The sequence below is a fragment of the Ceratotherium simum genome, chromosome 13, assembly GCF_057802395.1.
Source record: "Ceratotherium simum simum isolate JZ-2026a chromosome 13, ASM5780239v1, whole genome shotgun sequence".
In the NCBI taxonomy this organism is placed as follows: Eukaryota; Metazoa; Chordata; class Mammalia; order Perissodactyla; family Rhinocerotidae; genus Ceratotherium; species Ceratotherium simum.
Genome location: NC_141912.1, coordinates 61,782,531 through 61,807,551, shown reverse-complemented (window position 1 = coordinate 61,807,551; position 25,021 = coordinate 61,782,531). Strand labels below are relative to the sequence as shown.

Sequence of the window (25,021 nt, the reverse complement as noted above, 5' to 3'; positions counted from 1 at the left end):
TAGGATGATGTTTTTGGTTGTGATATAACTGTGTTGGCATATTCAATTTTATGCATAAGAGTTTAATCATTTCATAATGTACCTGAATTATCTTCAAAGATGAATGCTTTTTTCCTTCTCCAGAAACTGATGGCTTCAGGTAAAAAGGCTTAGATTGGCACAAAAGTCACTTTGAAGCACTTTGGACGGCTTCCCATTTCTGCTGTGCCACTTTTTTGCGATATAGTGACCTCAGTATTTCATATCTCAATATTTATTCTAAGAAAAAAGTAATTTTCATAGTTAAATAAACAATTATATCATTAATTTGGCAATAGTAAAGAAATAATAAAAACATCTATATATATTCTCTGTCCTTTTAAAATTGTGGATGGAAAAACAAACAAAGAAGATGGCTGTATTAATCAAACTTTGCTTATAAAATTGATAACATATAGAAGGCTTTTCTCAAGCCAGAAATATGCATGTTGTTATTTTTCATCTTTCAAATGTGACATCACTGACTATCACAAAATTGTCTATCTCATGTTTAAGAAAAATGTGTTAAGACACCGCCTGGTTGCGCAAGTGGTTAAGTACGTGCTCCCCTTCAGCGGCCCAGGGTTCGAAGTTTCGGATCCCGGCATGCATTGAAGCACCGCTTTTCAAGTCATGCTGTGGCAGCGTCCCATATAAAGTGGAGGAAGATGGGCACAGATGTTAGCTCAGGGCTAATCTTCCTCAGTAGAAAAAAAAAAAAAGAGGAGGATTGGCATCAGATATTATCTCAGGGCTGATCTTCCTCACAAAAAAAAAAAAAGAAAAATGTGTTAAATTTAAAATTGAAGGAATTATACTTTATTGAGAGCTTTTACAACAAATGCAGCTGAGGGGGCAGGAAATGGAATACTGTTTAGTTCAGATATGTTGACATAGAGAACTACTAGGCTTATTTCTGATGAGATGTTAGATTCATTATATGTGGTTGGACTTTAAAGTTGGTGCTTTATATGAGTTAGGTAGGCAAATAAGCCTGAAAATGTGAAAATAGAATATATTTTTTAAGATTTATGTATTTTAAGTGCATTTCTTGTATCTGTGGCAAATTGAGCAAGTGAGAAAATACTTAAATATTTATCACATACAAACGTGGTTCATGGTAGTGTGCTGGTTACTCTGGAATCTGACACGAAGTGTGGGATTTATTTCTTTTTAAGGAGCTGATGTTGATAAAAATGGGAAAAAAGTGCAAAATTAAATTACAGTTTAAGCAAACAATTGATAGGAATTTTTGTCATGTGAGACATACAAACGGAAGTCCTATAGACAAAGGACGCATTTTAAAAACTCTGGTCAGGACCTGTGCTCCATCAACAAAGCCAATCACTTCTGATGAATAAAGTTTCAGTATGAATCACACGCCTCAGACAGGCCTTCCCTGACCACAAATTGTCCCCAATGACGTCCTTATCACTTCCGAATCCCTAAATCACTTAGACATCAAATTATATATATAGAATTATAATATGTATAATTTACAGATAATATTTTTTATCATTTCCATGTTTTTGTGGATACATTCAGTCCTCCCAATCTGATTGTAACCTTCTCACAGTAGAGACCTTTTATTTTATACTCCTTGTTTACCCATCATTCAGCAGAGAGCCTTATATGTAGTAGGCACTCACTAAATGTTTGCCAGTTAAACACAACATGCTTGGATTGTAATAGGTGTAGTTTGTGGCACTCGCCCTGCCTAAAGATGATGTAAGAGGCAGCCCTATGTGCCACACGAACTCTCTCCAGACACAGAGGATTAGACCTCGCTTTCTGGCAAATAATCCATAAACCTATGACATCTAAGAAGACAACTCATCAGATTCTGTCTATTGAGAATGTAAACTAAGCCACCCAGAGAGGCTTATCATCAGTGGTGAGCTGTGGATGGACCAGCTAGGTCATAATAAAGAACCAGGGATGGGCCGTATTGAGCCAAAAGTAAGATACCTAAGGAGAGAGAAAAAGGAAGAAGAAACAGATATGAAAGAGCAAGAAGCCCCAGAGAAATGCTGTCTTAAGTGCTGGAGGATTTGAGACAACAGTCTCAGTTTGCAGAGATTAGCCTGTGTTTCATTTCCTGCCCAAGGGAGTGGAAGATAGATCAGAATATTCTACGCATAATTTGAGGGAAAAAAAATCCTTCCAGCGATTTTGATGAGCAGATCTTGGATAAGCCCCTCCCATTATTTGAGAGTTATTGCTGAAATAGATAAGAATTAATGTGATTCCCTAGACCTCATCACTTAATTCACGAGAGCAGCTAGATAAGGTAGGGCAGCTTCTTTTCTTAGGGAAAAAATAATAGAGAAATTCAAAATAGGCATACCCAAACACTTTCTTTGCTTATCTATTTTAGACTGATAAATGCAACTTTAAACATAATTTATATATACCAAATCAAATTCTGAAAATCTTTTCCACAAATAAGAATAAAATTTAAATGCATAGAGTCGCACACTTTGCTAAGTTATGGCCATTGGCACCTTCTGCTTATATGTGAACAACCAAACCATCACGGATGCTTCAAGTAGCTTTTGAAGTGCAGTTTGAACTCTGAACACTCCAAATTAAAAGCATAAGATCTGTTAACATTCTAAATGTTTTTTTTTTTTAAATGTATTTATTTTATTTGGCTTGACAGTATTCTAACAACTGCTAAACATTCTGTGAACTAGTCTGATGCCAAACCAGGATATTCCTGATTCAATAGGATGTAGATGATAAATGCAGTCTTTCTTAAAAGTCATAAGTTGAATTCCTTATAAAAAAGTTATGATCTTAACACAATTCTAAAAAGTATCTGAATATGTCGAATTTAGTTTAAGCATGAAATGCCATTTCCAACATTTACGTTCAAGGTAATATTCAGTTTGTTAAACTCACCACTGGCCTGAATGTGTCAAGAAGAGGCATTTAAAGTGATAAAATTTTCAATTTAGTTCTGCAAATATTTATTGGGCAATTACAATGAGGAAGGCACTGCATTAGACTCAGTTAGGAAGATAAGATGAAAAAGACAGGGTCTCTGCCCTGCATTCTGTAAAGAAAATGTAAGCACCTTTGCAAGCTTGTAGTTGTTATCTTCAGAATTAGCTACAGACATCTTTCTTGAATTGCTGTTATAGTTTTCAGGCTATAAGCCGTATTTTCCAAAACTGTGACTATCTATTGCTTCTCAAAAAAAGTAAATTATAGGAACTGGTACAATAAGCTAATTTGATTTTTTTGTTAAAGGAAACAAATTCATGAAACAGTTGTAATAAAAAAGCCAACTCTAGAAGCCAGGAATTCTCAGTTGAGTTTTCATATCTTCCACGTCATGTTTTCCCTTTTTCTAAATTACTAGTTCGAGAAATGAAAAGCCATTGTCTTATCAACATGGAGAGGATGTTAAGAAGAATGGCTGCTTACAGAGTAATTGGAGAACATCAGCTCAGCAGGAAGAGCCTTTTTGAGAGAGAAAAAGGGAGTTGGTGCCATTTTCAATGAAAAAGGAAAGCGTGGCAGAAAAGTAACAAAAATCCTCTACAAAATAGGAACATTCTTTTGCTTTTCTTCTCTAAAAAAGTATGAGGTGAGGACGTTGAAATTCCTTAATTTATAGAACCACACTGATTTTCACTGTTGAGTCTTGGCAAGTTGGGATTCAGCACAATGGAGGTGAGAGAAGCTATCATGGCCTTATTTGTTGAATACAATTTTCAGCACGTCTTCGTTTGGCTAGAATGCCCAGAGAATTCAAAACAAAACTTTAAAATAACCAAATTCTTACAAAAATGAACACTGCTTATAGCTTCACTAGAGTTTTCTATGCTACTTTCATTTTTTTATATAACGCTGACCTTTATTCTAAGATAAAATATCATCTTCAAAGAACATTAAGCAAAAAACTTCTAGGAGACATGGCTACATATACATCTCACTTAAAAAAATATGATAATGAATATCAGCAAACTGATTCTAAAATTTATATAGAGAGGCAAAAGACCCAGAATATCCACAACAATATTGAAGAACAAAGTTGGAGGACAGACACTCCCTGACTTCAAGACTTACTATAAAGTTACAGTAATCAAGACAGTGTGGTTTGGCAAAAGAATAGATGAATAGATGGAAGAAACAGAATAGAGAGCCCAGGAAAAGATCCACATAGTCAACCGCTCTTTGATGAAAGAGCAACACAATGGAGCAAAGACAGTCTTGCCAACAAATGGTGCTGGCAAAATAATGAATCTAGGCATAGACTTTATGCCCTTCACAAAAATTAACTCAAAATAGATCATAGCCCTAATTGTAAAACACAAAACTATAAAACTCATGGAAGAGAACAGGAGAAAACCTAGATGACCTTGGGTACAGTGATGGCTTTTTAGGTACAACACTAAAAGCACAATCCATGAAAGAAAGAATTTACAAGCTGGACTTCAATAAAATCAAAAACTTCTGCTGTATGAAAAATAATGTCAAGAATGAGAAGACAAGCCACAAATTGGGATAAACTGTTTGCAAAAGATACGTCTGATAAAAAACTACTATCCAAAATATATGAAAAACTCAACAATAAGAAAACGTACAACCCAATTAAAAAGTGGGCAAAGATCCTAACAGACATCTCACCAAAGAAGAAATCCAGATGGCAAATAGCATATGAAAAGAGGCTCTATATCATGTAGTATCAGGGATATGCATATTAAAACAACAATGAGATACCACCGCATACCTATTAAAATAGCCAAACTCAGAACGCTGACAACAACAAATGCTGGTGATGATGTGGGGACGGCTGCTCTCATTCGTTGCTGTTGGGAATGCAAAGCGGTACAGCTACTTTGGATCACGGTCTACCGGTTCTCACAGAACTAAACATATCCTTGCCGTATGAGCCAGCAAGCATGCTCCTTAGTGTCTACTCAAAGGAATAGAAAATGTGTGCCCCTCCACACACCTGCACATGGATGTTTATAGCAGCTTTACTCATAATTGCCAAAACGTGAATAACCAATATGCACTTCAGTAGCTGAATGGATAAATAAACTGTGGCACATCCAGACAATGGAATGTCATTCAGCACTAAAAAGACATGAGCTATCAAACCTTGAAAACACATGGAAGAAACTTAAATGCATATTACTAAGTGAAAGATGCCAATTTGAAAAGTCTACCTACTGTATCATTCCAACTATATGAAATTCTGGAAAAGGAAAAACTATGGAGATAGTGAAAAGATCAGTGGTTGTCAAGGGTTGAGGTGGAGAGGAGAGAAGAATAAGCAGAGCACAGAGGATTTTCACGATAGTGAAAATTCTCTGTATGATACCATAAATGGTAAACATATGTTGTTGTACATTTGTCCAAAACCATAAAATATATAAAACCAAGAATAGACTTAATGTAAGATAGGTGTGAGGTGATTATGATATGTCGGTACAGGTTCATCAGTTGTAACAATGTACCACTCTGGTGGGGGATGTTGATAATGGGAGAGACTATGTGTGTTGAGGGGAGCCAAGGGTATATGGGAAATCTCCACACTTTTCCTCAATTTTTGCTGTGGACCTAAAACAGTTCTAAAAAACAAATTCTCAATAAAAATTTATAAGATACTTTAGAATGAATCAAAAATAAATTAACACCAAATCAAAAAAATATTATGTTATATTGGTTTAGTAAGAATGCCACAGCAAAGTACCACAGATGGGGTGGCTTAAACAATGGTGATTTGTTTTCTCCTGATTCTGGAGGCTAGAAGTCAGAGATCAAGGTGTTATCAGCATTGGTTTCTTCTGAAGTGTCTCTCCTTGTAGATGACTGTCCTATCCCTCTGTCTTCACATGGTCTGCTCTGTGTGTGTATCTGCATCCTAATTGCCTCTTCTTATAAGGACACAGGTCACATTGAGTTAGAACTCACTTTAGTGACATCATTTCAACTTAATTACCTTATTAAAGACTCTACCTCCAAACACAGTCACATTCTGAGATACTGATGGTTAGTACTTCAACATACGAATTTGGAGGGAGCACAAGCCAGCCCATAACATAGACAATCTCTCTCTCTTTCTGTAGATTAACTTAATGCTTCACTTCAAGACATCTTTCTTTATACCTAATACACAAAAATATTCTATTATTTAAAAACTTTCTTTATTTGTATATTGAGGTGGAAAAGATGGTTCCTTTTTAGCTGATGTCAAAATCAAATGTAAATACTATATTTTATGGCAAACATCTAAACATGATATATTGATCAAAATTTTCTTAGATATAATTGTTCTAAAGAAAACATGATTAAATAAAATTTAGATTCAAAAGCAAATTTTTAGAATATGCATTATGATCAAGTAATGTTCATTACAGCAGAGCAGCCTGGTTCAATTGAGGAAATATAACAACACACTTTCTTTTTGTGAAGAAGATTGTCCCTGAGCTAACATCTGTGCCAATCTTCTTCTATTTTGTATGTGAGATGCCACCACAGCATGGCTTGATGATCAGTGCATAGGTCCATGCCCAGGATGCAAACCCATGAACCCCCCAGAGCCGCCAAAGCAGAGAGTGAGAACTTAACCACTATGCCACTGGGGGGGCCCACAACACATGATTTTAAACAAATTAAAGTATATAAAACTGTAAAATTATACCACTGGATGCAAACAAGTCATACAAAAAAATTTGATAGTCATTCCTAATTTCAAGTGAACAAGAAATAAAATGAAATAATCTAAATATGATAAAACTAATTACTCCAGCAAAACTCCACCTACTAACTGATGAAATAATAAAATCACAATGATTAAAATCAGAAAAGAGAGGGATGCCTGTTATTTGGTTCATTATTTAACTAAATTCTAGAAGGATGTTGATGTTTAGAAAAACAGAGACAATTCAGATACTTTTTTTTTAAAATTTTTTGTTTATTGCAGTAACATTGGTTTATAACGTTGTAAAAATTTCAGGTATACATCATTGTACTTCTATTTCTGCATAGATTACATGAGGGTATAATGCAAAGTGAAATAAGTCAGAGGGAGAAGGTCAAATTTAGATACTTTTAAATCCTGAAGAGAGTGGCCCCATGTGATGGACTCTATTCAAGACATAATTACAGTGTCTTTGACCTCAGTTTTGTGTCCTAGTAGACAATTCTGGGAACAGGAAAACAACATCATAAACTACAAGCATTCTACTTTATGATAGTACCAACAGTGAGAAATAATTTTGAAATCCCATTACAATAGTTGAAAAACTATAAAATAGCTAGAAAAAATGATATAGAAAAAGTAGAGAGCCAGTGTACACAAACTATAAAATTATTAAAGGAACTAAGGATCTCTGAATTATATGGGTAGGCATGCAATTTTCTTGGATTTGAAGACAATATAAAAATATAAATCCTTTTAAATTAATGTAGAAATCTATTGAAATTATAGTCACAATTCCCAAATGGTTTCTTGGAATTGGTAAAAATTATTCATAAGTTCAAAAGGTAGAATACATTTCTGAGATTTTTCAATTGATTTTTGAAATACAACGCAATGTATTTAGACTCAAAATAATGATCATATAATGAAATCAATTACCATTATAAAATCAAAGATGTACTCTCAAATACACTTCATACACAAAATTGTGTATACCTTTTATTTTTTTCCAGAGTTTCATCAATTATGACTAACTCAACCATTATTTTCTACTGATATTCTAATCTTCAAAGGAACCGGTTATATAAATTCTCATTAATGTTTTCTAATATTTCATAGTTTTATTTGTAAAATGTTATTTATAATAATTGAATTTATAAAACTTAAAATATTAGGAAAAATTAATATAATTTACATACATAATATAATTTATGTAACTGTTTCCAGTGAAGGCATGATTAAGGAAGGCAGGAAATAAAAAGCCATAAAATAATACATGATTCCTTTTTTCTGTATGGAAGAAGACCAAACCAAAATCATCAGGTAAATTATACTCCAAAGGAAATTCTTACGAATGTAACATGGACAAAGGGTTAATAGCCCAGTACAAAAAGATCTCCACCTGAAAAATATTAAATGAAAATGCATGCAAAATTTTAAACAGGCAATTATTAGAAACAAATGAAAATATGTAAAAAACTAAAAGGTAAACATTGCCTCATTTATATTATGGAAAAAATATATTTTACTTTGTGTCTTAAAATGATTTTATCCGCACCATACTTATTTTATCTTTCATAAATCATTATAATAAAGAAAAGCTTACAAATGATTTTCTTACTATGCAGATATATACATAATTTGAATACCATTAGGAATAATTATAAAAGATCAGTCATTGTTAGTAGGTTTAATACAACAAGGTTGATGAATAATTCAATTTTTTCTAAAAAGTTCAATGGAAACACGTATATACCTATTGTAGTAATCATAATCTGAAAGGTAAGAATTGCTTTGCATAGCAGATTATAATAAACTCATTACAATTAAAGTTCACCGGAGAATATTTGCAAACAAATGGCCCAGGAATCTCAATTCCTGATGAGATATGGTATGTGCACAGATGAAATTAAAAGAGAACTCTAACCTCATTTGGCCAGTGTGTTTATAATGGGAGTGCAGTGAATCTGTATTAAACTCATGCATTATCTTCAACCAACTGCTTTTTGTCAACAATCTTTATAGTAAAAACGTCTCAAGAAGCACAGTTGAAACATACAGTTTCTATTATATTTTCAACCAAGGCTGAATCAACTATTTGGCACATATTTTCTATTTCCATGTAAAAAAGTTTTCATGGGTTAAGTATTGAAATAGAGTGAGTTAATTTCTAATGTTAGTGAGAGCATATAGATACAGTCATGTTCATAAGTTGCTGGAGGGATTATTTATTGCTAAAATGTTTTGGGAATATCATTTGGCAGTATTAATTATATTTTCAAAGTTATTAATTTATGATCATAAAGTTAACTTTTGAGATCCCTTGATATAAATAAATGCACCAAGACATAAGATGTATTTAATAATATTTGTTTTATCAGTGTTTATGTTACTTAAACAAATCTAGAAAAAATTTCCATTACAGGAAACAGGTCCATCAATTATGGACCCTCCATGCTATGAAATATTATCTAGCTACTAACTTTCTAAAAAGACAATTGTTAATAGTTTTTAAGTATACTCATTACAAATACTTCCTTTAAAATAAATGTACATTGAATAAACACAGTATTGCCAGTAATCCTATGTAGAGTGGCTATATTTTTGTAAAAGCATATGAAAACCAGAATAAATATAAGATCACAACCTATATAAGCCAGCCCTTGATGACCTAGTGGTTAAAGTTCAGTGCTCTCACCACTTTGGCGGCCCGGGTCCGTTTCCCAGTCGCGGAACAACACCACCTGTCTGTCAGTTGCCATGCTGTGGTGGCGCCTCACATAGAAGAACTAAAAGGACTTACAACCAGGATATACAACCAAGCACTGGGGCTTTGGGGAGAAAAAAAAAGATTGGCAACAAATGTTAGCTCAGGGTGAATCTTTGAAAAAATATATAGTGATAGGATCATAGAGAACACTAAGAATGTTTACATATTTCTTTTAATAATAATCACCCCTGGTGGTTATAATAGGAAGAATGAGCAGAAATTAATTTTGTCAATGCACTTTTCCATTAATTAATATCTAAAAACAGTCTTATTATTTTTATAAAAAATAATGTAAGGTCAAATATGTAAGAAAAATCAAATATGTAAAGAAAAACGAAAAAAATTTTAGCTCCCAATTATTATTGTTAGTATTAAGTGGAGGCCGCATCTTTCTTCCTAGTCCGTCTTAGTCTGGAGGCTCTGCTGAAGCCTGTCCACCATGGGGGACCTGCTGAAACTTGAAATACTAGTGGCATAGCTTTCAGCATCACAGCAACACGCAGCCGCCACAGTATGACAACCGACAGAGGGATGGTGTGGTTCCCTAACCAGGACACAAACCTGGGCCCCGGCAGTGAGAGCACCAGATCCTAACCTCTAGACTGCCAGGGCTGGCTGCTCTCAGTTACAGAAGGGGAAAATCATAGGTCCAAATTCTAGTAAGTTATAAATACACAAAAACTGGTACACAATCAAACTATTGGTTCTTATTTTTTATTAATTGTTATACAGTATTTTAAATTAGAATGTGGTCTTTCAGTGATTGGCTCTTGTAAGCTCATTTCAAGAGTTGACATGTAGAACAAAACCTCATCTTAACCTGACATTTTCCTCACAATGATCTCATTCTAGCTTCTTTCATATCATTTTCTATGGCCTAGGCCATATTAAAATATTGACATTTCTTTTTGACCTTCATTTGTGAGTTTTTTTAAAGTCCTGGACTGTTATTTATTTTGAGTGTAACTCAAAGCTGCAACAAAAGTCATATAAATATAACTTCAATTTGATGAATTGGTTTGGTTGTTAAGACTAAGCACTGTTTTGATGCATGTGATTATTTTAATTTGGTCAATCCCTGCACGTTCCTGTACACATATCTCTAGAACTTTAGTTGAGCATTCACAAAACTGTCTTCTGATTTAGTACTCTACATACAATTTATTACTATTTGCTTATTTTGTATAAAGATCAACAAGATATAAATTATCTTACCAGAATGTATATAACACAATACAGAATAAAGAATATTTGAAAATAAAGAGGCTCAAATTATGCACATATTAACTATATAAGATTCTTATATACAATATTGCTATCTTTCAGGGTTCAGTTCTATGCACCCTTCTCTTCTCAGAGGGATAGTTTACCAGTTCTGTGACTTTAATGACCACCATGCACTGATTTTCCCCTGACATCCATCTTCCTCCAAATACTTCCATAGTGAGCATCAGGCATGACTCTGTGGCTGCTATCTGGGCCTCCTCTTTGGAGGGCCCACAGATACTTAAAGCTCAACATCCTTAACATCAAAACAATATCTTTCTCCAGTGTTCCGAGTTTCAATGAATTGCACCAATATCCCTACAGATTGCCACTCCAGCAAACTGGACAATTTTCTTAACATTTCTTCTACTCCCTGGCTAGATACAATCAATAAAAAAATTAAGCTATGTCCACAGCCTCATTTAATACCAATCATTGGCTAATATTTTTCTTAGTTTAATGTGCAACCCATTACTAAGGCACTCCTTCATCTGGAGGCTTCTTATCTGGCTGGTCTCAGCTCTTACGACTCACTGACCCCACACATTCTCCTGAGATATAGATGGCGTTATACCCACTCCCGTTTTCTCCTTTCGTAATGCAGCATGCTGTCCTTATAGATGTAGTTGTTTATCTCTCCCTCGCTATACATTATCGCTCATTGCCTTGCATAGTGCCTGGCACAAAGCCTGATGAGCAATATTTTCTAAATGGCTATTTTCTGAATACATGAATAAAGAAAGAATATAAGTGTACAAATATGATCATAAGAGTAGGTAGCAGTGATCTGCCAGTCTGACTCTAAGCTTCCTGATTCATAAATTAAAAAGGTCACATTATCAATGACAAAATTGACATTATTCCAGAAAAACAAACGTATCAGATTCCCATAGACGTTTAAAAATATTTAAATACGTTAAGTAATGTGTTAAATTTTTGTTGAAAATGTTACCTTATTTGTTAGCACTAGGTAATATGAAGGACCACACTGTCAACATCATCTCTACTGTAGTTAAAAATCTTTGTTTAGCACTAATTTATAATGATCCTTAAAATAAAGCAAAATCATTTAGTAAAAGCAACATGATAGAAAATCAAGATAAGATTTTTCTAGCACTGTGCCATCAGTTGCTAACTGTATGTTACTTTTTACAAATATACACGTCCAGAAGGACAACACCCCTTGGATAAGGCACAAATATAAACTATTTTTCAGTTATTTGTTTTATATAAAACAATGTGCATAATATAAATCTGAATGCACTTTTAATTCAATACTAAACTATTGTATATTTTAGTCACTGTTGTTTCATACGTTTATTCTCTACTATCTCTTGTATTGGCCTGTTCATCCAAGTGCTTGCGTTGTAATAAAGGATTAAGAATTATCTTTGTTCTAGACCAGGAGTCAGCAAACAATGGCCCACAGGGTAAATCTTTTCATATAGCCTAGGAGCTAAGAATGGTTTTTACATGTTTGAAGCATTGTAAAAACAAAAACAAAAACAAAAAGATTTGAAGAGTGTGCAACACAAACATATGGTATGCAAAGTCTAAAATTTACGGATCCTTAAAAAAAAAATTTGGCAACCTCTTTCTAGAACTAATTGAAAATTCACCACATCCCATGCTCAATTATTTTCCAAAACTTTATTCCAAAAATCATCATTTTCACACAATTACCATAAATATAAAAAGGCTCTTCTGTGAGTCTCAACTATGTTGCAACATTCAAATAGCAAATATTTGCCATCTGAGGTGGAGTGATGCCAGCTTGTGGCTGCGGGTGAGCTGCTCACCCAGTCGGAGCTCCCTTGTGGTGGCCTGGGGTTCACGGGTTTGGATCCTCATCAAGCCATGCTGTGGTGGCATCCAGTATACAAAGTAGAGGAAGATTGGCGCAGATGTTAGCTCAGGGACCATCTTCCTCACCAAAAAAAAGAAAAAGAAAGAAAAAGGTAAAAAAAGAAATAAATAAAGTTGATTGCATGACTGACATTCAGTGTTTCATTCATCTGGGTAAAAGTGCAGTATTTTGAAGTTATTCTGGTTAATAAATCTACATACATGAGAGACATAAAGTTACCCATGGACTTAGTCACTACTAGGATGGAGAAAATTTCTCTCCCTCAGTGTTTTAGTCATTGCTATGTATTGGATGATAATTAATGACAATAATTGCTCACAATTGCTAAATACATATTAGTCTTATGCCATACAGAACACTTTTCATGCATTATTGCATTTAAATTTCAAAAATCCTTTGAAATAAGTATTATTTACCCTCATTTCAAGGATGAGAGAACTAAAGCTTAACAAGTATGAGTGATTTGCCCTAGATCTCAGTTAATTAACTGATTGAGTCAGAACTCAAACTAAAGCAATCTGACTCAGACCTGTGCTCTTCACCACTGTGCCAAAACGTTGCTGAGCTGGTAGCTACATGTCAACAGTCAATTTTAAATTGCTATTAAAGCTTATGATGAATTTTAGATGCTCAACTGATTTTAATAATTGGGACATACAATATGGGGAAATCTAGTGGAGACAAGGAAAAAGATGTGCAACATTTGAAATAATTCTAATCCTATTGAGAAGACTAAGAGTACACAACCATAAAGATGATGGTAGTAAAGCATCAAAGTAAGGTTTCTGTTGTTGTTCTCTGTCTCTTTGTTTTATTGAGGTGTAATTGACATATAAATTGTGTAAGTGTAAGGTGCACAATGTGTTGATTTGATACATTTATACATGCAATATGATTACCACCATAATGTTAGCTAACACCTCCATCACGTCACATAATTGTCATTTCTTTTTTGTGGCAAGAGCCATGAAGATCTAGTCTCTTAGAAACTTTGACGTTCATAATACAGTATTATTGTCTATAATTACTATGCTGTGTATTAGCTCTCCAGGACTTATTTATCAACTGGTTGCAAGTTCACACCCTTAAACAGCATCTCTCCAACTCCTCTACTCTCTAGCTCCTGGTAATCACCATTCTACTCTCTGTTTTTATGAGTACTGCTTTTTTAGATTCCACATATAAGTGATATCATACCATATTTGTCTTTCTCTGTTTGACTTATCTCACTCAAGATAACACCTTCAAGTTCTATCCATGTTGTTGCAAATTGCAAGATTTCCTTTTTTCTCATGGCTGGATAATATTCCATCGCATGTTTATGCCACACTTTCTTTATCCATTCATTCCTTGGAGGACACTTTGCTTTTTAATAAATGAATACTAGGGTATGGTTTTAGGAATAAACAAACTTGACAAAGCAGGCGTCTCTTTTTAATTACTTGTTTTGTGCATAAGAGTTGAATTTTCAAATACCAACATTAAAGAATTAGAACTCTTCTGTAAATGTATTTATCCCACAGATTCATTCTGGCAGTATGTACAGAAACAAAATAAATGCTGATCAGCCAGTTACTCAGTGAAAAATAATTATATCTGATTTTCAACAGTGAACCACTAAAGGGACTTTTTTAGAGAGGAGCCAATATACTGCTCTAGTAATAGGATTATTTATGGATTAGATAAAAAATATTGAAAATATTAGTTTGCTGTTTTAATTTCCTGCCTTGTAGAAGAAGCAGAGTCAAAAGTTGAACTTGGTGTGTATACAAATCGATATTAGTAGGCTCCAGAGTACAGTGTCCACTTTCCAAACTCCTGAGGGCATTCAGCACATCCCATTTTTTGGTCCTAAGAAACAGTCTCCAAGTTTAGGGAGTTCCTCAGGCCCAAAACAATCCTAGTGTATTTTGAAGTGTAAATTCTATTCAACAAATAATTTGTTTTGCTCTTGCCTCAGTGCATACTTAGCTATTGCCACAAAAACTATGAGAAGTAATTCCAGAAACTATTTCAATAAGAAGTTAGTTCCATGCAGATCAAAATAAATGGCTTTCAGTGACTCTCATTATATTTAAAAACATAACAACAACAGTAGCGAAAATTATCACTATCCTTCTCCATACTGCCTGGCTATAACTTTTGCCATCCTTTGCAACAATGGGACAATAAGTTTTTATCTCTTAATTAAAGGCAATCAAATATTTTATGAAACACTTAACGTTACCATGGACTCAAGAATAATATTAATGTTATAATAAATGTAATCCTTCTCAGATCCATTTTAAAAGCGTAACAAGGACAAGTAAAGGAATGTAAAAGCATGTGCAAGGGTAATAAAAGGATTTAGAGTTATGTAGTTAGGAACGGGGCGCTTGGCAACTGCAGTTTAAATCAAATGGATTGCACAAATGTAAAGTCTACCCAGCAGAGAATTGCAATAATAAAGTTATTTATTAGTTCTTAAAGTTATGAGTGGGGATCTAAACTAATTTTCTTCTATTGCTGTCTTGGTTGATCAATGGTTTTGCTATAAAATGTCCTAGTTATGATGAAAAAACTATTACTCTTTAACCCGTTACTGTTATGTGACAACCAAAAATAGATCTATCTTAACTTAATATGTTTGGTTATATCAAATTTAAAGAGATGGCATAATGTTCTATTAAACATAAATTTGTTTAAAATAAGGAGATTAAATTTAAAATTTTATCTCAATGACAAGTCAAGCTTTCAGAAATGGTTAAGCCTAATTTTGGTAGTTTTATTACATTTCTAGTAATACTGGAACTGAAGAAGGGAAGATTAAAATTTCCCTAAAATTCATCTTTCTTTTCTTCTCTTTTCTCTTTCTCTTCTCTTTTCTTATCTCTTTAATTCTGTTATAATTGGAGGAGATAAAATGTGTTTCATTATATTTAATTAGAGATTTTGTTTTAATCACTTGCTTGATGTTTTTCTTCTACTCTAGAATATAAGATGCATCTGGGGGAAAGACATATCTCTTTAGTTCACCAGTATTTTCTTAGTTCCTAGTACAATATCTGAAACAATATAGGTTTGTTAAATAAAGAGCGAATAAACAAAATGATAATATCAGGTAGAAACAGTTGAAGATTTTTTAAAGAAAATTACCAAATAGGGTTGTACTACGGATTTAGGAGGAAATATAAACAAGAAAAATATACAACACACGTCAATGTGAAGAATGCAATCACATAATTGTTATTATGACTTCGTGTTAAGATCCATGAAACAAAATCTTTGAAGAGCTAAGTAAATATTTCTTGAAAAAAAAAAATCAGTATTGAAAATCAAAATCCATTACTGGGAAAGATGTCAAGAAGATGTGTGGCTTGGTCCTCTTAGTATTATGAGGAAAGAGACTTTTCATTTTAGGCACCAGAAGCCTGACATTTTTCATAAATCTTCCAAAGATCCACTTAAATGCATTATTATACTTAGTGACAGAAAACATCTGGTCACACTGTCCATCTCCTGAGCTATTTCTATAGACAATTATATTAATTATTTAGAGGAGGATATTAGTATTACAAGAATTAATTAAAAAGCAAGAAAGTTCCAGTCACAGTTCAGTTCTAACTCAGTTCAAATGGGGATCCAGCTAACATGGGCTGAAATCATAGTGAGGGTGTTCCCTCAAACTTGGAGAGCTTGCAGGAGAACCAAATCCAGTGCCGCTTAAAAGTTTTTTATTGTAATAACACCCCATGTTTGAATTTCATTAGTAAACTCAAAAAAACCAAACCAAAACAAAACCTAAGAATTATCCAGGTCACTGAGCTGGCCAGTTCCGAAGCTGCCTTAAATGACTTATTGAAATTATGAGTGTAACTTTAATGGCATATTGTCTTCTGTGATAGAGTGGGAAGGCACTGTCAGTAAAGATATTAAATAATGGTTAAGTTTTCCCTCTGTGTGCCAGGCAGTGCTCTAGATGTTAGTCCTACAAGGATGATGAACGGAGATCCCAACTCCACTCTCATGGGACTCATATTCCCATCAGATAGATAGATAAGCCCCCAAATTAATACTGAGTCATAGAAGGAAAGCACATAATGCTCTCAGATCACACGAGAGGAGCAGCTAAACTAGATGCTTAAGCAATAAGATGGAGGAGTTTTAATGAGTTTGCAAGAAAATCTTCTATAGAAGCATTCCAAAGTAGAGAATACACCACGTAACAAGAATCTCAAGCAGATATAATCATGACACACTAGAGAAAATAAAAGGAGATCAATACAGTAAAAGATGAGTTGTCACAAACATATAGAACTTTGCTTATAAATGGTCTCATGTGTCCTGTTAAGATTTGGTCTTGTCTCAAGAAAATCTGGAATTCATTAAATAACTTATCTTTAAGCAAGTGAGCAAAGTGATTTGAGTGCTAATACATTTTTCATGCTATCTTCAGAATAGTTTGGAGGGGACAAGATGGTATGAATATAAGATTTTCAAATATCCTGTGGAGGATGATGACTTGAGTGAGAGTACTACCTACCAGATAGAGAGAACAAATAATTTTAAAGGATAGTATAAATATAGAAATTTGCAGGATGTAAGAAAAGCAGGGCATAGATGGAAATTTATACTATTAAAGGCATATATTAGAAGAAGAAACATCTAAAGTCAATAATGTAAGATTTGACCTCAGGAAACTGGGGAAGAAAATAAGTAAGGTCTAAAGCAAGCAGAAAATCAAACAATAAAAATAGAGCAGAACTCAAAAGAATTGAAACAGGAAATCAATAGAGAAAATCAACATAACCAAAAGCTGGTTCCTTGAACAGGTCAATAAGTTGGTAAATCTCTAGCCAGGCTAAGGAAGAAAAAGAAGACGACACACGTTACCAATATTAGAAATAAAAGAAAACCATCACTACTGATCTCATAAAAATTAAAACGATAATAAAAGGATACTGTAAACAACTCTATGTTCCAAAATTTGATAACTTAGACGAAATGGAAGAATACTTTCAAAGACACAAACTACCATGACTCACACAATGAGAAATAGATAATTCGAATAAGCCTATATGTAGAAAAGACGTTGAATCAATAATCAATAACCTAATAAAAAAAGAAATAATCTGTCACTGATGGTTTCATTGGTGAATTTTGCCAAACATTTAAGGAAGAAATTGTTCCAATTCCTTACAATTTCTTTTGGAGAATAGAAGAAAGGGACCATATCCTAATTCATTCAATGGGCTCAGATTAGCACTAAAACCAAAACCAGAAAAAGACATTACCAGATAGGAAAACTACAGACCAAAATCTCTTGTGCATATAGGTGCCAAACCTCTTAGCAATATTAGCAAATCACATCTAATATGCATAAAAATAATTATACACCATGACCAAGGAGAATTTATTTCAATGTGTAAGGCAGTTTCAACAATTGAAATTAATCAATGTAATTCAATGCATCAATAGACTATAGAACAAATTCACGTTTCTATCAATTGTTGCAGAAAGAGCATTTGACAAAATCTAACACCCGGAAAACCAGGAATAGAGAAAAACTTCTTCAACTTGACAGAGAAGATCCACAGAAATGCTACAGCTAAGATCACACTTAATGATGAGAAACTAGGTAGTTGTCCCCTAAGACTGGGAAAAAAGCAAGATTGTCTCCTCTCACCATTGCTATTCAATATCGTACCGAAAGGCCTAGCTAGTACAGAAAGGAAATAAAGGTATATAGACTGAATAATAAAACTTAAACTATTATTCTTCACAGATGACATTGTCTAGGTAGAAAATCCTGAAGGCTGACAAATAAACTCCTGGAACTAAAAAGCAATTATTACAGGGTGACAAGATACAACTTTAATATGAAAAATAAATTTCTTTCCTAGATACAAGCAATGGACATTTGAAATTGAAAATGAAAAAAACAATGCAATTTACATAAGCACTAAAACGAAAGTGAGAGAAACACACACAAGAACTGTATGAGGAAAATTATAAAACTCTGATAAAAAAATCAAAGATATAAATAAATTAAGACCTTCCACGTTCATGGATAGGAAGACTCAATATTGTCAGGATATCAGTTTTTCCCAATTTGATCTATAGGTTCAATGCAATCCCAACCAAAATCTCAATGAGTGATTTTGTGGATATTGACAAACTGACTTCAAAGTTTATATGGAAAAGCAAAAAAACTGAGAGCAGCCAAAACAATACCAAAGAAGAAGAGTGGGGGCCAGCCCCGTGGCCTAATGGTTGAGTTCCATGCGCTCCACTTTGGTGGCCCAGGTTCTGATCCCAGGTGGGGACCTATACCACTTGTTGGCGGCCATGCTGTGGCAGCGACCCATATACAAAATAGAGGAAGATTGGCACAGATGTTACCTCAGGGCAAATACTGCTCAGCAAAAAAAAAACAAAGGAAAAAAGAACAGAGTCAGAGGACTCACACTACCCAATTTCAAGATGATTATAAAGTTATAGTAATCAAGACCACTTAGTTGTGGTGAAAGAATGGGCCACATTGATCAAAAGAACAAAATAGAGACCTTAAGAACAGACCCACACAGATACAGTCAACTGATCTTTGAAAGGGAGCAGAGTCAGTTCAAGGGAGAAAGAGTAATCTTTTTAACAAATGATTATAGGGGCTGGCCCCATGGCTTAGCAGTTAAGTGCATGTGCTCCACTACTGGCAGCCCGGGGTTTGGATCCCGGGGACGCACCGATGCACCGCTTCTCCGGCCATGCTGAGGCGGCATCCCACATACAGCACCTAACAGGATGTGCAATTATGACATACAACTATCTACCGGGGCTTTGGGAAAAAAAGGAGGAGGATTGGCAATAGATCGTAGCTCAGAGCCGGTCTTCCTCAGCAAAAAGAGGAGGATTGGCATGGATGTTAGCTCAGGGCTGGTCTTCCTCACACACACACAAAAACAAATGATTATAGAGTGATCGGATGCCTATATGCAAAAAAATGAGCCTAGACACAAACTTTACATCTTCCACAAAAATTTACTCAAAATGGAACATAGACCTAAGCAAAACACGAAGTGATATAATTTCTAAAGAAAATACAGGAGAAAGTCTAAGTGACCTTGTGTTTGGTTATGCATTTTTAGATATAATACCAGAAGTACAATCCGTAAAAGAAAAAATAATATTAAACTTTATTAAAAATCAAAATATTCTGCTCTGTGAAAGACATTTAACATAATAAAAAGATAAGCCACAAACTTGGAGAAATTAAATGCAATGCAAATATCTGGTAAAAGGTTTGTATTCAAAATACACAAAGAATTCAACAATATGAAAATAAACAACCCAATTAAAATAAATAGCAAAAGACAACTCACCAAAGAATACATACAGATGGCAAGCACAAGGCAAGATGCTCAACGCCATTCGTCATTAGGAAATTGAAAGTTAAAACAGTAGTGAAGACTACTACACACCTATTAGCATAGCCAAAATCTAAAAATTGATAATTCCAAATGCTGGTGAAGGTTTAAAAAAACAGGAAATGTCATTCATATCTGTTGGGAATGAAAACTGGTAGAACATCTTTGGAAGACAAATTCTCAGATTCTTACAAAGCTACACATAGCTTTATCATATGATCGAGCAATCATACTCCTAATTATTTATCCAATTGATTTGAAAAGTATATCCACACAAAAACCTGCACATGAATGTTTATAGAAGGTTTTTCATAATCACAAAAGGCTGGAAGTAACCAAGGTGTTGTTCAATAGGTGAATTGATAAGCAAATTGGAGTAAATCCATAAAATAAATTTTATTTAGGAATAAAAATGTGAGCAATCAAACCACAAAAAGATATGGATGAACCTTAACTGCATATTGCTAAGTGACAAAAGCCAGTAAAGGCTACATATTATATGATTGCAATTATATGACTTTGTGGTGAAAGCAAAACTATAGACATAATAAAAAGATCAATGATCCGTGAGGATTCAGGGGAATTGAGAGCATGCCAAAAAGGTAAAACACAGACTATACTTTTAGAGCTGTGAAACAATTCCATAAGACACTGTAATGATGGATACGTGGTATTACAAATTTGTCAAAATCCATACAACTTTACAACATAAAAGGTGAATGTTAATATATGCAAATTAATATAAAATCATTGAGGAGGTTGGGGAATGCCAAGATGGAATGCAGACTATGACAAAAAAAAATCTAACTCTATTGCAAATTTATGAAACAAACTTTTCAGGGGGTTGTGAAGAAAAGTTGCTGACCTAAGTAACTTTGGAAACCAGTGGAGTTTTTCGGATTAAAGGCAAAGGAAATCGCATGAAAACACTGCAGTCTATTTGATAACATTGTTTCCACAGAGCTTGGGTTGACGATTCCAATATTGCTATTTGCGTATCATGGAATTGAATGATTAAGTAAACAGATGGCATATGTTGGGAGCCAGGTTTCTCACTGATGGAGTGTGAGTTTACAAATAAGCAAGGAGAAGATCTAGAATGATCCGTGTGGTAATGGATTAGACTTGGAGATGCCAGTATGAACTCATGATTTCTATGAAATAAATACATACAGTTACATATAGAAATACTTATATTCTTGTGAATATTCACAAGTTAGTATACACAAATATGTTTCCTTGCTCTGCCAGCAGAAGAAGTCTAGAATAAATGATACCCCAGCAGAAACAAGCATGCCTAGTCCCAGATCTTCGTTTCTAACACCATTCTGTAATAAAAGGAACCAGGAGTCTGTGGAGAAATGACCTATTTTAGGTCTGTGGCAGAAAATATACAACATAAGCCTGGAGTATCTTGTAGTTACACAAAGTAAAGAAGAGAAAGGAAGGAAATAAGAAGGGAGGGAGAGTGAGAGGGAGGGAGGAAAAGAGAAAGAGAGACAGAAGGGGGAGAGAAAGAGAGAGAAGAAAGAAAGAAATAGAGAAGACAGAAAAAGAGAAAGCCTATATTGATACGGCTATGTCAAAAAGAGAAAAGAGACAAGAACCAACAGAAAAATTTGCTAATGGCCAAAGCGGGAACAATTTGAGCAACAAAATAAAAAAAGTATTGGACTATAATCCAAAATATAAAATTAATATCCATGAGTCCATACCTATTTAAATAAATGATGAAATGAATGAATGAATGAATGGGAAAGGAGAGAGAAACAGATGAATTCCAAATTGTTTTGGTAGATACTCTACCCTCAAGGTAAGGGAGCATATCTCTCCACTCCTTAAGTCTATGTTGCACATATCTGCTTCTTTTCAAAGAATACAATATGGAAAGGTGGTGAAGAGTAACTTTAATGTGGAGAAACCTGACAAACAGGACCTCAGGCAAGTGACAAAGGTCAACATAAATCACATTGAGAGTATGTTTCCTTGTTATAATGTAATAAAATGGCACTTTACACCTGTGGTCTTCCTCTCAATAATGCACAGCCCCAGTTCACTCATGCGAAAAACATCATACAAATCCCAAGTGAAGGACATGCTATGAGCTACCTAACCAGTACTTCTCAAAACTCTCAAAGTTATCAAAAAAATAAACCAGAACACTGAGAAACTGTCACAGCCAAGAGGAGCATAAGGAGGTATAACAACTAAATATTTTGTGGTATCCTGGATGGAATCCTTCAACGTAAAAGGACATTAGGTAAAAACTGTGGAAATCTGAATAAAATATAGGTTTCAGTTAATCATAACATATCAAGTTTTGTTCATAAATTGTGACCAATGTACCATACTAATATAAGATATTTATAGTAGGAGAAACTGGATGTAGACTATAGGAGAATGAAAACACTCTATACTATTTTCTCAATTTTTTTGGAAATTTAAAACTGCCCTAATAAATAAAGTCTACCTAAGAAAAAAGAGAGAGAGAGAGCATTCCCTGTGCATATTTAGAGTCAGGGTCAGGTGCCCATTACCAGCTCTGCTGTTTGTAGTGTCTTGACTGTGATTCTCTAAAAGTCATCTAATAATTCTTCATTTTTTTCTAATGTAGAATTAAGATAATTAAGCTTACATCAATAAGACAATTGTTGAAAGATACTTATTAGGTATACTGAGAACTATCCAGTAGTTAAAAAAAAAAGTGAATTAGTATGTTCTGACATAAACAATTAAAAAATATTGGAGTAAAAAACAGATCACATAAAATAGCTAAAAGAGGGCCGGCCCCATGTCTTAGCGGTTGGGTGCGCGTGCTCTGCTACTGGTGGCCCAGTTGGGCTCCTGGGTGCGCACTGACGACACCGCTTCTCTGGCCATGCTGAGGCTGTGTCTCACGTACAGCAACTGGAAGGATGTGCAACTATAAGGTACAACTATCTACTAGGGCTTTGGGGAAAAAAAAGAGGAGGAGGATTGGCAATAGATGTTGGCTCAGAGCCGGTCTTCCTCAGCAAAAAGAGGAGGATTAGCATGGATGTTAGCTCAGGGCTGATCTCCCTCACAAAAAAAAAAAATAAAAATTGCTAAAAGATTGTTTTGAAAAAGAACAAAGAATACAAAACAACATTATGTATGTCCATATATATCCTGTATTCTCACTGTAAATGACCAAAAACTCTTAGCTGTATTTTATCTCTGGAGAGGGGATGAACCTGGAGTGATGGTTGTCAAGAGGCATTGTTTTATTTGTAAAATGCATGTTTTTAATTATTTATATGATAAATTAAAAATTAACTGTACATCCTATCTCCTATTTCCCCTATATTGTTTTATAATTACTTAAGAATTATGTCAACATGTTCCAAAATGTGTTATAATTTGGTTGCAATTAATTTAAATGTATAATAGATATCTTTGCAATAATAAATTGCCATATGCAAGTGTATAGTTCATCTTTCCATTTTAAAGTTTTGTTTTAATTTTCCTAATGTTGTAATTTTCTTCCAACACATCTTATTCACTCATTTTAAACTCCATTCTTATATAAAATTGTTGCAATAAAGAAAACATAAATTTCCCTAAATTTATTTTTTGACCAAGTCCTTACCAAAAAGCTCCTTATATTTTCTTTCTAGTAATTTATCATTGGCTCCTTTTAGGTGTCTGTAATAGAAAATCATACTATATTTAAAAATAATAGTTTTGTATTCTAACTCTAAAAGAGTAAACTCAGTGCACTGTTACTCTTTCTTCTTAGGTTGATAAGTGAAGTAAATTGGACTTACAAAATGGCTGTATCTACAGAGCCACAACCACTAGTTATTACAGTTATATTAACAGCTGTCTCTTGTTAACTCATTTATTTATATTTTTTTCTCGCTAGAACAGGCAGGGTAAAATATCAGAGACATTTACATGAGTGAAAAAATTCATCATTAATATTCTCTCCAGTGCTCACATGGAGGCAATTTCTCTTCGTTAAAAGCAATGCACAATAATGTAGAGGCTTTGTCTTGAGAAATGGTAAGAAAATATGGGGGCATAGGGAAGTATATTCTATAATAATTGTTTGATACTATTTTGTGAACTGTGTTTTTATAATTTGTTGTTTCTTTATGGAAAGCCAACCATTTAGATTAGGATGGAAACAAAGAAAAAAAGTGTAATCCATCAACTAGCTGCTTACTCTCTAGTTTATTAACCAAGTGGTAAACCAGACTTACATTTGAATTCCTGCCCATCACTCACCAGCTGCATGACTGTAAACCAAGTCTTTACATTATTAGCCTTCATTTCCTTATACGCAGAAGGAAAATAATTTTACCTATATCACAAGGTTTTTATACAAATTAAAAAAAGGAAATATAGACGGAAAGGCATACATTTAGCTTTTATTATGATCAAGATCAATATTCATGGAGGCAAACAAATGTTTGAGATTTCACATAATGTAATTCAAACCAAGGCATAGATTACCTTGAATCCAAAGGAAAGCGATTTGGGGTAAGAAAAAAATGAATTATATATGTAACCTCAACATTAAGTTTATAGTACAAATATGTGGAAACTCAATCTTTGTTATTGAATAAACATTGAAAGGTGTGATAATTTTTATAAAATAGATAAAATGACTAGCATAGGAACATATTACAAAACATGTGGAAGGTATATTATTTTAAAAAGTAATAACTTTACAGTAATAATACTCGAGTTGGGAATAGCCTTTGAGTAATTAAATGAATATTTTCATTTTGCATTCACTGAAGAGGTTAAGGACAGATGCTGGGAACATACAGTTCCCAAGAGCACAAGAACTGAAGGTTCAGGAAAGACAGGTGGTCAAGCAATTAAATATCTGAATCTCAAAAATCTCTAGGGTCCAATAAAACTCATGTGAAAATTCAGAAATCAAAGCACATTGCTTTGGAGTAATATTTTCTTTAAGATTAAGAAACATCTTAAAAGGTGATAGATATGAATAAAGAATTAATTTTCGCTTTTAGAAAAAACAAAGCAGATGAGAAAAGTGGTGG

At 33.9% G+C, this 25,021-nt stretch overlaps 1 long non-coding RNA gene across 1 annotated transcript in view; it reads right to left on the bottom strand.

The window, feature by feature from the left end:
- Window positions 1-12,363: 12,363 nt before the first annotated feature.
- The window catches only part of LOC147915745 (uncharacterized), a 145,763-nt gene continuing 133,105 nt past the window's right edge, over window positions 12,364-25,021 (bottom strand). Inside the window, exon 4 of the long non-coding RNA XR_015554178.1 lies at window positions 12,364-12,638. This is a non-coding gene — a long non-coding RNA (uncharacterized LOC147915745). The remainder of the gene's footprint in view (window positions 12,639-25,021) is intronic.